Source organism: Pipistrellus hanaki (genome assembly GCF_964339955.1).
Source record: "Pipistrellus hanaki genome assembly, chromosome: 4".
In the NCBI taxonomy this organism is placed as follows: domain Eukaryota; kingdom Metazoa; phylum Chordata; class Mammalia; order Chiroptera; family Vespertilionidae; genus Pipistrellus; species Pipistrellus hanaki.
In genome coordinates, this window is record NC_140506.1 from 21,549,851 (window position 1) to 21,564,837 (window position 14,987).

Genomic DNA, 14,987 nt, shown 5'->3' on the forward strand with positions numbered 1-14,987 from the left:
ACAGCCCAGAGGGAGCCCACGCCCCTGAGAGCGAGTGTGCAGCCTTTACATTTTGAACCTTAGGCATCTCTCCCAACGCACCCTGGTTCTGACCTAGCAACAAACTCTGATATGAAATGAGGTCTCTGGGATTATGATTATGATTTTAGAAAAATGTTTGCCATTAGAAAGTCCAAGGGAGGGGAGAAGAAATCAGTTTTGGAATCAATTGTGAGTCCTTGTTAGAAAACAATATGTATGCACAGAGACACCAACTTTGAGAACCTCTGCACTGCTACACTTTCTGTGAACTTTTTTGATCTCTAAAAACACTTTGCAGCAGATACAATATTGATAAGCCCCTTGACATTCTGACTGATGATGCGCATCGCAAAAGACGTTAATAAGAAAAACATCATTCTTTTAGGAGCATTTGGAATTTATCATAAGGAATTAATTTATAAATCTGCTGCCTTCACATGAGAATATTTCTTCCACTCTGGCATGAGACCGATGTGTGTGCGCGCCCTTCAATGGCAAGGGAACATGGATGCCCTTCGTCCGTGAAGTCAGTCTCTCTATCCCAGAGCCCAAGTCCTGAGACATAGCATCTTGATCGTGAACACTGGCTATTATATATTATGCACAAGATAGAATTAGCATTTCCAAAGTGGTGGGCAGAAAGAGAGGCCCCTGAACCTAGGGCATCTTTCTCTGCTGCTTTCCAAGGACCCGTGCCTCCAGGCCAGGAGCACTTCCAGGCAGGTCTCAGAACCAGGCCAGGCAAAGTGATTCCTCAGGAGTCCCCTTTGGGCCCTAGGATTGTAAGATCTTGTCATCTTGTGTGGACCTTCATTCTTTTGTTTCTTCTCTTTGTTCCCAGGTGGTCTGAATGCCTAAGTTACAAAAGCAAATTATTTAAAAACAACTTACGGTTGTTTGCTTTGTAGGTAAGTACATGGTAAAGCAGAAAAGATGATTCACTTCTCTCTGGATTCATGATAAAATTTAAGAAAAAAAAAAGTGGGCACTTAAATATTTTTAAGGGTGTTCTATCAACCCATGGCTTAAATAAAGGCCAACATAGAAAGAGCCTGATCCCTGAATTTGTTTGTTTTTTCAAGAGGCAGCCCTATGAGGAATCCATTACAATGGGCAATTAGACAGAAGGAGGTCACTATTAGCATTTGCCAAAACCAAACAAAAATAAGATGGTTTTACATATTTTCCAATAGACAATGTCTGTGTTTTTACCGCATCTGGCTTTTTCACCATATTATTCCTACAAAGGTTCTACATTCTGGGGACTTTTTTGGCTGGTTCATCTCTCCTGAAGGCAGCAGACACACAAAACGCATGTATGAGGCTTGGCCCACAAATTCATACATCATGCAAATATATCCCTAATGATGAACTGATCGACTTCTTATCAACCCCCATTGGTAAATCTTGCTATACATTGAAGTGTAAATCATCTTATTCATGTACCTTATATGATGAACTGAAATCACCATTTATTTTTTAAAATATTTTTAATTGATTTCAGAGAGGAAGGAAGAGAGAGAGAGAGAGAGAGAGAGAGAGAGAGAGAGAGACAGACAGACAGACATAGAAACATCAATGATGAAAGAGAATCATTGATCGGCTGCTTCCTGCACACCTCCCCACTGGGGGTTAAGCCCACAACCTGGGCATGTGCCCTGGCTGGGAATTGAACCGTGACATCCTGGTTCATAGGTCAATGCTCAACCACTGAGCCTCGCCAGCAGGGTTTACATAGCCATTTAAATTGCTATTGCTCTCACCTTATTTCCTTTGAAGAAGTATTTAAATGTTTTCAAAATACTTTCATACCTATGATCTCACTGGGGACTCAAGATCCTAATGAGACCTTTAGAAGCAGGAGTTATTATCCCCCTTTTAGAGAAGATTGCCTGAGGTTGCTCTGCACTTTATTGGGCTGTAGCAATGGGCCACAGAACACAGGGCTGGCTCGTGGTTACTTTTGTAGGCTGGGTATCATAACCTGACTTTTATTTCCATGTCCATTTTAGCTGTTCTAGGAAAGACGAGTGCTAAGATTAGCAAGAGATGATGAGAAGTGATGCTGTACAATTAGAAAAAGAATGTAGAAGCGAGACTAGCAATATGTTTATTTTTATAATTGCTTTTTTCAAGGTTATTAGAATAAAGATATCTGGAAGTAGAAGTATCTGCTGATGGAGTAAAAAATAGCATATTATTGACTTAGATGTCTTTTTGTAAGTAAGTAGAGCAGAACACAACAAGGGGAATAATCAGCAGGCGAGATAGAGGTTAGGAATGGGAATGTGTAGTGCACAAATTGAGGAGTGAGGTAGCATGTTACCTAAAGAGTCTACAAATTTAGAAACATGGTGATTTGACTGAATTGCAACAGGGTGGGGACAGGGAATTGGGGAGGACACAAGCTTCCCAACTTCTAGGGATTGTGCCAATGCTATAGAAGGTCAAAGTCCCCAGGGGGACTCCATGTCCCCTCTCTTGGGTAAATTCAAAATAAAGACACCGGCCAACTATAAAACAAAACTTGTGTGTATGTGGAACTAAAATAGCTTCTCTTTAGGTATGCTGATGGCAAAGCAGTGGTTATGTTAATCAAAGCTGAACTGCTCTTCATCTCTTTCTTTTAGTCACCTCATTGGTTTCTTTTGTTTGTTTTTAATACATTTTTATTTATTTCAGAGAGAAAGGGAGATGGAGAAAGAAACAGCAATGATGAGAGAATCATTGATTGGCTGCTTCTTGCACACCCCCTACTGGGGATTGAGCCCACAACCTGGGCATGTGCCTTGACCAGGAACTGAACCATGCTACCCTACCTTGACCTGATGCTATCTGCTCATCTGCTCCACCATCCAGCAGCAGTTCTGCTCTCATCAGGGCCCATCAGGGCCAGCAGGGCCTTGACTGCCACCCACTCCCAGCACCGTGTCGCTGACATCTGCCATGTTCCATGCTGCCACTGTTGGTCAGCACACGTCATAGCAAGCAATCAGACTCCTGGTCTGCTGGTCAAACTCCCAGTCAAACGACTGCTCGGGGGGACAATTTGCATATTAGGCTTTATTATATAGGATGAGCAATAAATTAATATGGCAACTTGGAAAGAAGTATTTATCTGTGACTAAACATTTAACAACGGGGACAGAAAGAACTTACATTTTGAACGTCAAACATTGGGAAATAAATGCCCTCAGTGGTGAGCTTTTCAAATTGGCAAGACTGCAAGGGCAAAACAAAATTTTCATGCATTTGATTGACCCCTTTCGAGGTGAGCTATTATTAGCAGGTCAGAACCTGAACCTGCCAAAAACTCTCTGCAAAATATTGGATGAAAAGTGATTGAAATTAGAAGTACTTTAAGCTGGTAAGCAGAGCCATGTCCAAAGGAGACAGAAGATAGAATATGGCATATGCATCTGTTTTATATATGATATATCATCTACATCTGTATATTTAACAATTCATTTTAATTCAGCAAATATTTATTGAGAGGCTATTGGGCTAGATACTATGTCATGCTAGGTTTTGGGGACACAATATTGTTACCGGGAAAATGACAAGAAGAGATGAGGAGACCTCGGTTTTTATATTCTTGAGGGTAAGATTTCAGTCAAGAGACAAAGTGTAGAAAAGCAAGCCAGAATTTATTGACTACAGCAGAAACATACTTAGAGCAGTGAAACAAGGAAAAGCATGGATGAAGCAGCAGGAGGTCCTGGGCTGGGCTGCCCTGGCTCACTGGGAAATCAGAGCAAAGAGGGAAAAGGAGGCCTTGGAGACAGGTTCAGGGGGTTAGCCTGGGACAAGCTGCTGCTGTCCATCGCTCTCCTGGTTGCAAGTCTCGTAGAGTCCCTAAGAGGTTAATTGGTTAGGACAGTGGTCGGCAAACCACTTCTAACTCATGAGCCGCTGTGTGCCGCTCAGTCGATTAATGAGGATTAATGAGTTTGCCAACCACTGAGTTAGAAGATAGGTGCAGGGAATGGGGGGAAGATTGGGAGGAGGGAAAAGGGAATGGCACAGGTGTGCTTTATTCTCTTAATTAGTCTGTCCTTGGGTGTGGTTGGTAAATGGCACTTAATTGGATTTCTGTTATCTGTCCCCCTGAGTAGGGTGAGTTAAACTATTTATCTGGTGATTACGAAGGAGAAGTGCAAACTATTTACTTTTAAGTATCCTTGGTTTAGGGATTTACTAGGTAGACACAAACTTGTTTAATTATGTCTCACCTTCCCCATTTCACTTGTCCTGGAATTTTCTTAGTTTCTTATTATTCTATAACAACATCCAGGAACTCACAAGCTGACCATGTGTGAGAGGGAACGCCATTGTCAGTGGAGAAATGGCACTAGGAGTTACTGGAGATTGGATCTTGGTTCAGCAACCTGGGTACTTGAGTTCAGCAAAGAAAGAATTCAGAGCCAAGGAACTCAAATTGAAGGAGAATGTTTATTTACAAAGTCACAGAAGTAGAAAGAAGTGAGTCAGTTGGGCTGCGTAGGCCCAGGAAACAAATTACAGAAGCAAAAAAAGGGCCCTTGGAACTTAGGAAAAAGAGAGGTAAAGGTAATGTGACTGGAGAAGGAGAGGGGGAAAGACTCAGGTGTGCTCCAGAGAGAGCGAACTGTTGGAGAGTGGGAATTTTTACTGAGGCTGTGGACTATGCCCCAGATGGAGTTCTCAGTGCTGACACCAGGCCAGGCCTTGAGATACAGTCTCATGACCCCTTCCCAGCACGTAGGCCTTCTTTCACAGAACACTGTCAGCTTTCTGAAGAACAGGATGACCCTGTGAATAACATGGTCATAAATGGCATGACCCTAAAGTTGCTTGGGAAAACTGTTTTGTCTTAGGTTGCTTGCTCTGCAAAATCAGGATGTGGTTAACGTGCTTAAAAGTGGTCCTGCACAAAGGGTTGGGGCTGCTCTCTGGACTCCCTGTGTGGAGAAAGGCAGAGCAGTTGCTGGCCAGCTATTAAAAGCTTCCTAAATTTCAATTTGGTTTGGACTCCAGTGGTCGTTCACTCGAGTGCGTTCCACAACAAGAACCAATGCTAGTTCTTATCCTGAGATGCTGTGGGTTTTTTGTTTGTTTGTTTGTTTTACTTTTCAAAGACCATGGTTTAGGGGAGGTCCCAAGGGAGGATTTCAACAGAAAATTCATTTTTTTTTTTTTTTTTTTTTATATTTTATTGATTTTATACAGAGAGGAAGGGAGAGAGATAGAGAGTTAGAAACATCGATGAGAGAGAGTCATCGATCAGCTGCCTCTTGCAAACCCCCTACTGGGGATATGCCCGCAACCAAGGTACATGCCCTTGACCGGAATCGAACCCGGGACCCTTTAGTCCCCAAGCCGACGCTCTATCCATTGAGCCAAACCGGTCCATTAGCTTTTCAGATGTATCCTTTCAGGGTCTTGTTCTCTACTGCATGGTTGGTGCCAGGGCAAGGGTCCTTAGTCATTGCAGCTGATCCTGTTGTCAGCCATGGAGTCACCCACCTGGCCTTACTGCTTTTCTGGGTCTGGAGCTGAAACACAACTGAGGCCTAGATGTTACCTCTAGTTTGACCAAAATTCTGTGGTCTAAAGAATGGAGGCTTTGTTCCTAAGATTATTTGATGCGGGCCAGAACCTTATTATCCTGAGGGTTTAATGCTTAAGGGAATTGTCGTGGTGCAAGGGAATCCTATGAAGCTATTGTCCAGACCCCAGGGGAGGAAAGGTCCCAGGAGGGTCAGAACCACATGACCAGCGATATGCTAGGGGAGGAAAGGTTACCCTGGGAGCGAGGTCCTATGTTCCTACTCCTGTCTAACTGCCTTCTATATCACTCTGATTCCTACAGCCTACAACAGGGGTTATATTAGCAACTTGTAGAACGTGCTACCATTGCAAAGATTAATGGGAAATAAGAAACCTACTATTGGTGTCAGTGACCAGAAAGCCTTCCCCGAAGCGGTAACATTTAACCCTGGAATTTCAGCAGACACAGGGGGGTGAGCATGCCCTGGCAGAGGGAACAGAAGTTCTCGGTTAAGGGCACATGGCTGGAATGAAGGGCTTGGGGATGGACTGGGTGAGAAGCAGCAATGCTTTATGGTTTGAGCGAAGGAGGTAGGTGCTAGGTACAGAAACCTAGGAGACGTGCCCTTCATGGCTCGTGTGACCTGGAGACAGTGGTGGGAAATGGAGCTGGGACTTGAACTAACAGAAACCACTGCTTGATTCTGGGAGGATTTTCTTTTGTGGCATCCCAATGCTGCCTTTCCAGAGAACAGGTGCCACTTCATTGGATACCTTCTACATGCTGCGCTGAGTAACTATGTTACCGCCCATCCTCGCAACAATCCTGCACGGCCAGTATTTCCTCTCTTTACAGAGAGGAAGAGAAGCCCTGGATCCTGAGACTGCACAGCGTGTGACACATGAAGCCTGGTTTGGTGCAGACACCGATCTCAGTGGCCTGGAAATCATAAAAGCCAAAGAACAGCTGAATTCAAGTGTTCTCCCGCCCCAACCTCTGCCAAAAATACCATCTCCAAATGCCTTGGGACCCCCCTGGCTTCTGATGCCGCGGGCCGGCTCTGCAGAGTCTGTGCAGGTGATTTATGCTTTTCTCTCTTCCAAAAGACCAGAGCTTATTGCCTTGCTGGTCAGAGCGGCAGCAGATCCCTGCCCCCCCCCCATCCCCTCTGCCCCCTCCCCCCCCCCCAAGCAAAGATTTCCAATTACTGCTCTGCAGAAAATGTCAAAAGCATTATTCAACTATTCATTATCCCAGGTTTTGTAATTTTTCATATGTTTTTTGCTCTTATCTGCTAGCACTTGAAAAAGACCAGCTTTTGCCTCTTAAGAGCTTAATTTGCAGAGCTGTGCAGTCTCCCTATTATGTTCTTATCATCCTCTCCCTGTGGTAGGCAGAATGACAAGGATGACAAAAAAAGAAAAAAAGAAAAAAAAAACCCAACAGAACCAACAATATTTGAAGGTCTTCCTGAAAATCCACGGGCATGAAGGATGTGAAAAGCCCGAGGTTTCTGGTCCTCCGGTGACCTGGAACAAGGCCAAGGGCTAATGGCGTGCGCATCACTGTCCACTCAGCACAAGGACCTACACCACCTCCCAGGGCCACTGAACTGGCTTTTGAAGATTTCCCTCTGGGGCTTAACTGTGTGTGAGTGTGTGTGTGTGTGTGTGTGTGTGTGTGTGTGTGTGTATGTTTGTGTGTGGGGGGGGAGGAGGAGTGTTTAAGTAGATTCCCTCTCCCCACTCCCCCCAATTCTCATACCAGGTCGAATATACTTTGGCACCCCAAAGGCCGAGCCCAAGGGTGGCTTGGGGTGAGTGGCTAGTCGCACCCCATCTTCTTTGGCCCACGCCCCATTCATTCATTCGTTTATAAAGCAGCTGGCATTTTTCTCGGTGCTGTGGCCAAGCAACTCCAAAACCCCCGAGCTCGCTCTCCTCCTCCACCTAGATGGCGCCCAGAGCCCCGCCATTTGGAAATTCTGAGAGCTGCCACCTCCCTGGGATCCGTTCCTTCCAAGACACCGGCTTCCGAAGCCGGCGCGCCGGGACTCCGGGTTTATCCCGGGAGCGCGCTGCCCGCGGGGCGCCGGGCTCGGGGAATCCCCGCCCACCTGGTCCTTCCAGCCGGGGAATCCCCGCCCCCCGCCCCTGTCACTCCGGGAAGGGAGCTCCCGCCCCCCGGTCCGCCAGTGGGAGGGAATCCCCGCCCATCCAGGGGCTCCGTGCATCCCCGGCGCCGCGCGGCCGGGAGAGCCGAGCCGGGAGCGGGCGCCCACCGCCGAGCGCGGCCCCGGCGGGCGGAGCGGATAGCGCGGGGCGCGGGGCTGCGGGGACCCGGGCCGCGGGGACCGGACTGCGCTCCCTGGGCGGCGGGAGGACGCGGCGCGGCAGCTCCGGGCGGCGGCGGCGGCACCGGCGGTGGCAGCGGCGGCGGCAGCGGCGCGGGTCCCGCCGGGCGGCGCCGGAGTCCGGGCGAGCGGGCAGCGGCGGGCACCTCGGACGGGCCGCGAGCAGGTGAGGGACCTCCGGCCGCGGCGGGGACCTGAGCTTCGGGGCTGGGGGCGCAGGGACCGCCTCCGGGACGGCGTGCGGCGGGGAAAGTTTGGGGACAGATCCCGGTGCGGGGATCCTCGCCGCGGCCGGGCGGCGGGTGGGGAGCCGAAGCCGGGTCCCGGGGTGCGCGGCGGCGCTAACTCCCCTGGTGTCTGCGCGGGGGGCGGGGAGGACCGGCTGCGGCCGCGGGGAGAGGCCGGTCCGAGCGGGTCGGGACCGCGGGACAAGCCAGGACGCTCTGATGGGTACCCTTAGGGCCGGGCCCGGAGCCCCTGCGCTTCGTGTCCCCATCCCTGGGCCGTCGCCTGGTCCTTTCCTCCGGGGCAGAGGCACTCAGATGCGCTGGTCTCAGGTACTGCATGGGGTCCACCTCCGGCTTCCTCACACCTTGCCCGCCCGCCCCCCCTCCCCTGCCTGGGGAAGGGGCTGGCGGGGTAGGGGAGTGTGGGGAGGGGGCGTCTTTGGGGCGGTTATTGGCATCTTCCAGGGAGATGGGGAATGTACTGATGGGGAAATCCTGTTCTCCCTCTTAAGTGGAGTTCCTCCTAAGACCTGGCCGCCCCCCCTTCTCTCTTTCTTTGGGTTTGCTTGGCATTTTTGGACTTTGGGCTGCTTGCCTCCCCGCAGTGCTGGACTGAGTAAGGAGGAGGGTCCAGAGCCCTTGACTGGGGTTTGCCAGAAGCCGGACCTTAGCAGCTCTGGTCGGTGCAGAGATCTTGATAAGGGACCCTGAGTGTGAAGAGGGACAAGGTCTGGCAGGGAGTGGAAGAGCAGGCGCGAGGGCATTCCAGAGCTGCAGGCCTGCGCTGGGACTGCAGGTGGAGTGATGGGTCAGGAAGGCTGGGCATCTGCCTCTTGGTGCCTTGGGTGGATGTGTTTCCCTCAAGGAATCATGATGCAGCTGCTGGAGGTGGGGCAGAATGGCTGCAGAAGGTGATACCTGGATCTGCTTTTACCTAGAGCCCCCCTTGGACCGTCAGTGCTGCTGGTCCCTCCCCTGTGGGGCATCCCACACTCAGCCTGCCTTGGACTTGGACTTGAGCTCTAAGGCCCTGGTATTTCTCCAGGGCCAGCTTTTCTGGTCTTACTTTTGGGTGGGTGTCAGGTGCGCTATGGGAGGGCTGCTGGTGGGGGCAATAGAATGTCTCAGAACACACTTGTGGCTGTAGGTGGTTCCAGCTTCATCAATTCCTCCTCCATTAGAATGGGCCAGGAACCACTGGGAGTGAGTGGATGGGGAGGAGGGAGAGATGTAGGAGTAAAGGCATGACAGGTGCTAAGAGGAAGAATCAGAACCTTGTAAAGTATATAAATGCACCTCCCTTGACATTGTTAATATGCTCCTGGAAAAAAAAAATATTGAATCATACTTTAAATCTCTTATCATTGACATTGATTTTGCATGCACTTAAGGCAGTTTACTATTTAAGGAAACATGGTAATTTCTCTATTCATTTCAAGCTATTTATTTTGGGAGTACCTGCGGTTTGCTGTGCACAGGGGCCTAAAGGTTCTGGGGGCACACAGAGAGGAAAGGGGGCTCCCTCCTTGTCGTCAGACTTCCAGTCTCTCCGGAGAAGGGAGGTAAGTGTCCTGGGAGCTCAGATCCAAACCAGTGCATGTGTGCCATATAAAGTGTCCTGTGTTTATTGGATGAAGGAATGAAGGGATGATGCAATGAGTAAGGCACCTGAAGAGTGGTCTAAATAAAACATTCGAGGAGTAGGGAGGAGACAGACTCGCTTTTGACTGAGGTCATCAGAATGACTTTGTGGAGGAGAACCCAGGTAGGTCAGGTGCGTGCTGAGAGGTGGATCCTCAGGTAGGCTGTGGCCCTTCGGGGAATGATGGAAAAAGAGACTGAGCTAAAAACTTGGAGGAACTTAGCTCTGTAGCTGGAAGGGAACTATTTGAGATTTTTGAGCAAGGGACTAGCATGATCAGCCACGTGCTTTAGGGAGATTAATCTGATCTCTTCCAGAAAATATTAAAATGGGATTGGGGAGAGATGATCGGTGTGGTGCCTCGTGAGAAGGTTGTTGTAATAAGATAGAGGATGGAGGTCTAAGCCTGGGGTGGCAGCAGGCTTGGAAGGAAGAACAGGTTCATCAGACATGGACTTGACGTGTAGGCACTGCTTGGATTGGGAGAGAAGAACAAAGATCACCTACAGGTTAGCAGTGTGAATAGTGAGTTTGGAGTTTTAACATTCAACACAACAGGACACACCAGAAGCAGGGAGAGATCTTTTCAGACTTCTCACTCCTCCCACAGCTAGTCAGTCACCCAGGTCTGCTGACTGTGTCTCCTTGTAAAACCTATCTGTGGCTCCCAAGACCTGTGTGGGATAAATTCTAAATCCTATGTGCTTCCTCAAACTTCTTTCCTTTCATGGCCCCCCACAACACACACCCCACTCACAACATCGGGGCCTGTCTTTCTCTCTGCAATGCTGTTTTTCAGGGGTGGCAGTGGGAGGGTGAGTCCTGGACTGTCCTTTCTCCCCCATTCTTCCATCCTGCTCAAGGGCCTCCTCCTCTGTGAATTCTCGGCCTCTCTCCCAAGAGACGCTGAGTAGTTCTACCTTTGGACCATTACTACAGAGCCCCATTCGCACCCTCGTGATGCTCTGCTGCTGTTTCTTTAAGACCTTTTCTTATTCATGCCCAGTTGCCCACCAACTTAACTCAGGTTAGACAGGGAGAGAGGCAGAGGCAATGCTCCAGACTCCACCTCCGGCTAATTGTGTTCTAGGGTGTAGTCCAAACTCTGACTTGGAGGTGCCAGGCCTGGTGCACTAGACAGGATAACACAGAGCAGTAGGTGCTCCCTCGTCTTAGGTCATGTGGGTCTAAGTGACTCAGAGCAGGTGGGAGGGGGGTGTACCTGTTGGAAGGTGGCCCCAGGTCCCTCTTACTACACCGGCCACAAGGGGAAACATCCTAAAGAAGACGAACCCACAAAAGGCCAGGGCAAACCCCAAGACAGGCTGACTCTCCTTAACAGGGCTAACATGGAACCTTGAGAATTTTAACCTCTTTTTTCTGACCTAAAGTGTCTCCACAGTACCAAGTAGGATGCGAGGGAGGCAAACCCCTGAGGAAGGCAGGTGGACAGGTGCAAGTAGGGATGTCTGAGAAGGGCCAGCATCCCAGGAGGAGAAGGAGGAGAAAAGGCCATTGACAGAAACTGAGAGCAGTCTGTAAAGGATGGTCATGGAAGCCAGGTAACAAGGGACGAAGGAGGGAGTGATACCAAGTCAGTCCAAGTGGAGGTATAGACACGATCCAGAAGTGTGCCAGTTAAACAGAGTTGGAGAATAGCTGGAGGAGGTGGTAGTGTTGTGGGAAGGTTTATTCAGGAGAGTGCCCCAATTCCCCCCTCCCAGGCATGTGTGGTAAACAAAAGAGAAGTGGGAGAGAATGGAGACAAGATAAGGAGCGTTTAGGAGGGAAGAGGCCAGGCAGGTGCAGGGGAAGAGAAGCCGGCATCTGCCTTCCCGGGAAGGTAGGAGGGAAGCCAAGTTTGGGGGAGGCCTGGATGGAGCCTGCAGTGCTGGGGAGGGGCGGGAAAAATTGGTCTTCTTCTTCTTCTTCTTCTTTTTTTTTTAATATATATTTTATTGATTTTTTAACAGAGAGGAAGGGAGAGAGATAGAGAGCCAGAAACGTCAATGAGAGAGAAACATCGACCAGCTGCCTCTTGCACACCCCCTACTGGAGGTGTGCCCGCAACCAAGGTACATGCCCTTGACCGGAATCGAACCTGGGACCTTTCAGTCCACAGACCGACGCTCTACCACTGAGCCAAACCGGCTTTGGCAAAAAAAAATTGGTGGTCTTGGGACTAGAGGAGCACCTGCTGGGAGGGGAGGTCACTGCACCATCCTGGGGGAGTGTTGGGAAAAGATGTGCAGCTGTCAGTCAGGGGAGGTGAACCTGGCATCAGGCACGGCCCTCAGGCACCAGCGGAGGCAGCCCGGAGGGAAGGGAAGGATCTGGAGTTGAGGTCAGAGACTTGGGCTGGAATCTAGCCCAATTGAGAACTTGTCATTGGCCAGGTCACTCACAATTCTGCAGCCTCAGTTTCCTCATGTGCAAAACCGGTACAGTAGGGCTGTCCTTAGGAGGAATGAAAGGAGGTACTGAGGTGTGTGCACACCCCTCCATAACAATGTGTGGTACGTGGTGGTGGTCCCTCTGACTCTGTGCTGAGAAATGAATTGGCCTCTCTCGAAGTCTGGGACAGCTCAGTTGGACGCAGGGCCTTTTAGTGGACCCAACCAATGCTTTCTTTTAGCTTTGGGTGAAAAACTGGACTGCTCCGAGCAGCCTGGCCTCCCCTTGAAGGAGTCTTTCCCGATGTCTGCCCTTCTATCTGTTGGCTTGGTTCAGTGGATACATCTGCATTCCACTCCCCTGTCTTATGCAAAGGTCAAGTTGCCAGCACTCAGAGCTGGCGGAGGCTGCCCAGCCTCCTGGCTCCTTTGTGGTTTGGAAGAGGCGAAGCATTCACACTTGCTAATTCCTGCACTTAGGAAGCTGCGGCCCAGAGAAGCTGAGCTCGCCTCCTTCCAGGACAGCTGGAACCAAAAGCACAATTTTCAGTTGTCTTTTCATGGCAGTTGTACAAGGTGCATGTGGGTGAAGAAGAATGAAAGACCTGGGTGTCCTGTTGGTTTTATTAATACATTTATGATTAAACCTAGAAAGATTAAATTAATATTCTCACTTGTTAGTGAAGAGGGGAGGAAAGGAGCACTTAGCTTGAGTTAGTAAACATTCAATAGAGTGTGCCAAATTAAATGATATCAGGGGATTATGTGCAGGGTTTTGTGGTGTTTTTTTTGTTTGTTTGTTTGTTTTGTTTTAAGAAAAAGATTTTTAAGGAAAAAGTATCTTCTCCAATTATTTTCCACCTGACTGGTCTATGTCCAGATTATGTTGTCCTTTGGGTTTAGGCATAGGTTGCATATAAAATGATAGATCCTTTTATGGCATTTAAAAATGTTATATTGTAGATCTTATAATAGCCATATTGTAGATCTGGGGGGGAAATGAGAGAGAGAGAGAGAGAGAGAGAGAGAGAGAGAGAGAGAGAGAGAGAGAATGGGGAAAGCATATATTTCCCATGGGCTCTGCAGTTCTGGGCAGAGGCAGGACTGGAAGCCAGATAGGTCGGCTGGTCCAGACTTGAATTGCCTGGGATCCAAAGAGCTCTGCATTCTATTTGCAAATGTGTTCAAGAAAACACTGGGAGCATTTACGGTTTGAAAATTCAATAGTTGAAGAGGCCCTTTGTGGTCTGATAAGGCGGCGGAGCCGAGAGATGGTTTGTTAAGGCACTAAGTGTGCGGAGAAGACACATTTGTCTTTTAAGTCTCTCCAGCTCCGGGAAGACGCCTGCCCCTGGCTGTGGCCTCCTGCCCATGCCCTGCATCCTCTCCACCCTGCCTTCTCAGTCGGGCCAGGAAACAATCCCCATTCCGAGAGCGCCTGCTGGCTTCCTGAGGCGTGCATTACCTACACGAACACACTGAGCGAGCAGAAAATCAGAAACTGAAGAATTAACTCCCTTTTTCGAAGCCATCCAATGAAACCAGAGAGTGTTGAACATCTGGCTGATTAACTTATTCTCAGGTGATTTGTTTGTAGGTTTTAAAGCATTTCTGTGGCTCCTAAACGACTCTAGGACGCATGAGGAGGTTTTGGAGAAGTGGGGTTTGGGGAACTGATTTACAGCAAAGAGGACTAATTTTGCACACACACATTATTGTCTCAAGCTTTAGATAAAATCATAGCAAGAAGAGGGAAGTTTTGTTGTCTGAAGCAGCCTGAAATGCCTAGCTATCCACATGAGGGTAAAAAAATTGCAAACTCTTGCCCTAACTGGTTTGGCTCAGTGGATAGAGCATCGGCCTGCGGACTTAAGGGTCCCAGGTTTGATTCCAGTCAAGGACATGTACCTTGGTTGTGGGCACATCCCCAGTAGGAGGTGTGCAGGAGGCAGCTGATCGATGATTCTCTCTCATCGATGTTTCTGGCTCTCTATCTCTCTCCCTTCTTCTCTGTAAAAAAATCAATTAAATATATTAAAACAACAACAAAAACCTGCAAACTCTTAAGGATTTGCAAGTCCCTGAAGGATCCAGTCCATTCCTTGCCTTGAGGTTGAAGGAAATTCAGTTCATTCCAGATAGGACCTGGGGTGTTTGAATAGTCTCCGGAGATGAGGCTTCCATGGTCTATGTCACATGTGTCAAACACAAGGCCCGAGGGCCAAATCCAGCCCCCCAGGCCTTGCAATGTGGCCCGCACCGCGCTGTCATCACTGCACTCCGCTGTCAGTTTATGACATTGTCAGTTTATGACTGTTCAGTAAACCATTCGGCCCGCGATTTAGGCTGGATTTTCGATTTTGGCCCCTTCTCTGATTGAGTTCGACACCCCTAGTCTATGTGGTCCTTAACAGAAGGTGGGGGCTTTTGAAGTTGTAGCAGGCGTGGACATGGACTTGACCTGAGCATATTATGGACTCCTTTTATTTTTTTATTTTTATTGACTTCAGAGAGGAAGAGAGATTGAAAAAGACATAAATGATGAGAGAATCATTGATCAACTGCCTCCTGCATGCCCCAGACTGGGGATCGAGCCCTCGACCTGGGCACATACCCTGACTGGGAATCGAACCCCAACACTCAGCCACGAAGCCATGCCGGAAAGGGGGGATGGACTTCTTTATTTTTATTATTTTTTTTTTATCAACACCTGCACCCCTCTAGTACTTGGCTTTATGTACACTAGACTTTAACTCTGCTATCTCAACTTAATCATCTGAGTTCAAACTCTCCCCCTAACCCCCCTTGTCCTGGCCGCCAA

The 14,987-nt window shown here is 48.9% G+C and overlaps 1 protein-coding gene across 2 annotated transcripts in view; it reads left to right on the forward strand.

Moving 5' to 3' along the window:
• Positions 1-7,765: 7,765 nt before the first annotated feature.
• The window catches only part of PDZD2 (PDZ domain containing 2), a 309,850-nt gene continuing 302,628 nt past the window's right edge, over positions 7,766-14,987 (forward strand). For both annotated transcript variants that reach the window (XM_084882595.1, XM_084882596.1), the window contains exon 1: positions 7,766-8,070. The gene's annotated coding sequence lies outside the window, so the exon portion shown is untranslated. The remainder of the gene's footprint in view (positions 8,071-14,987) is intronic.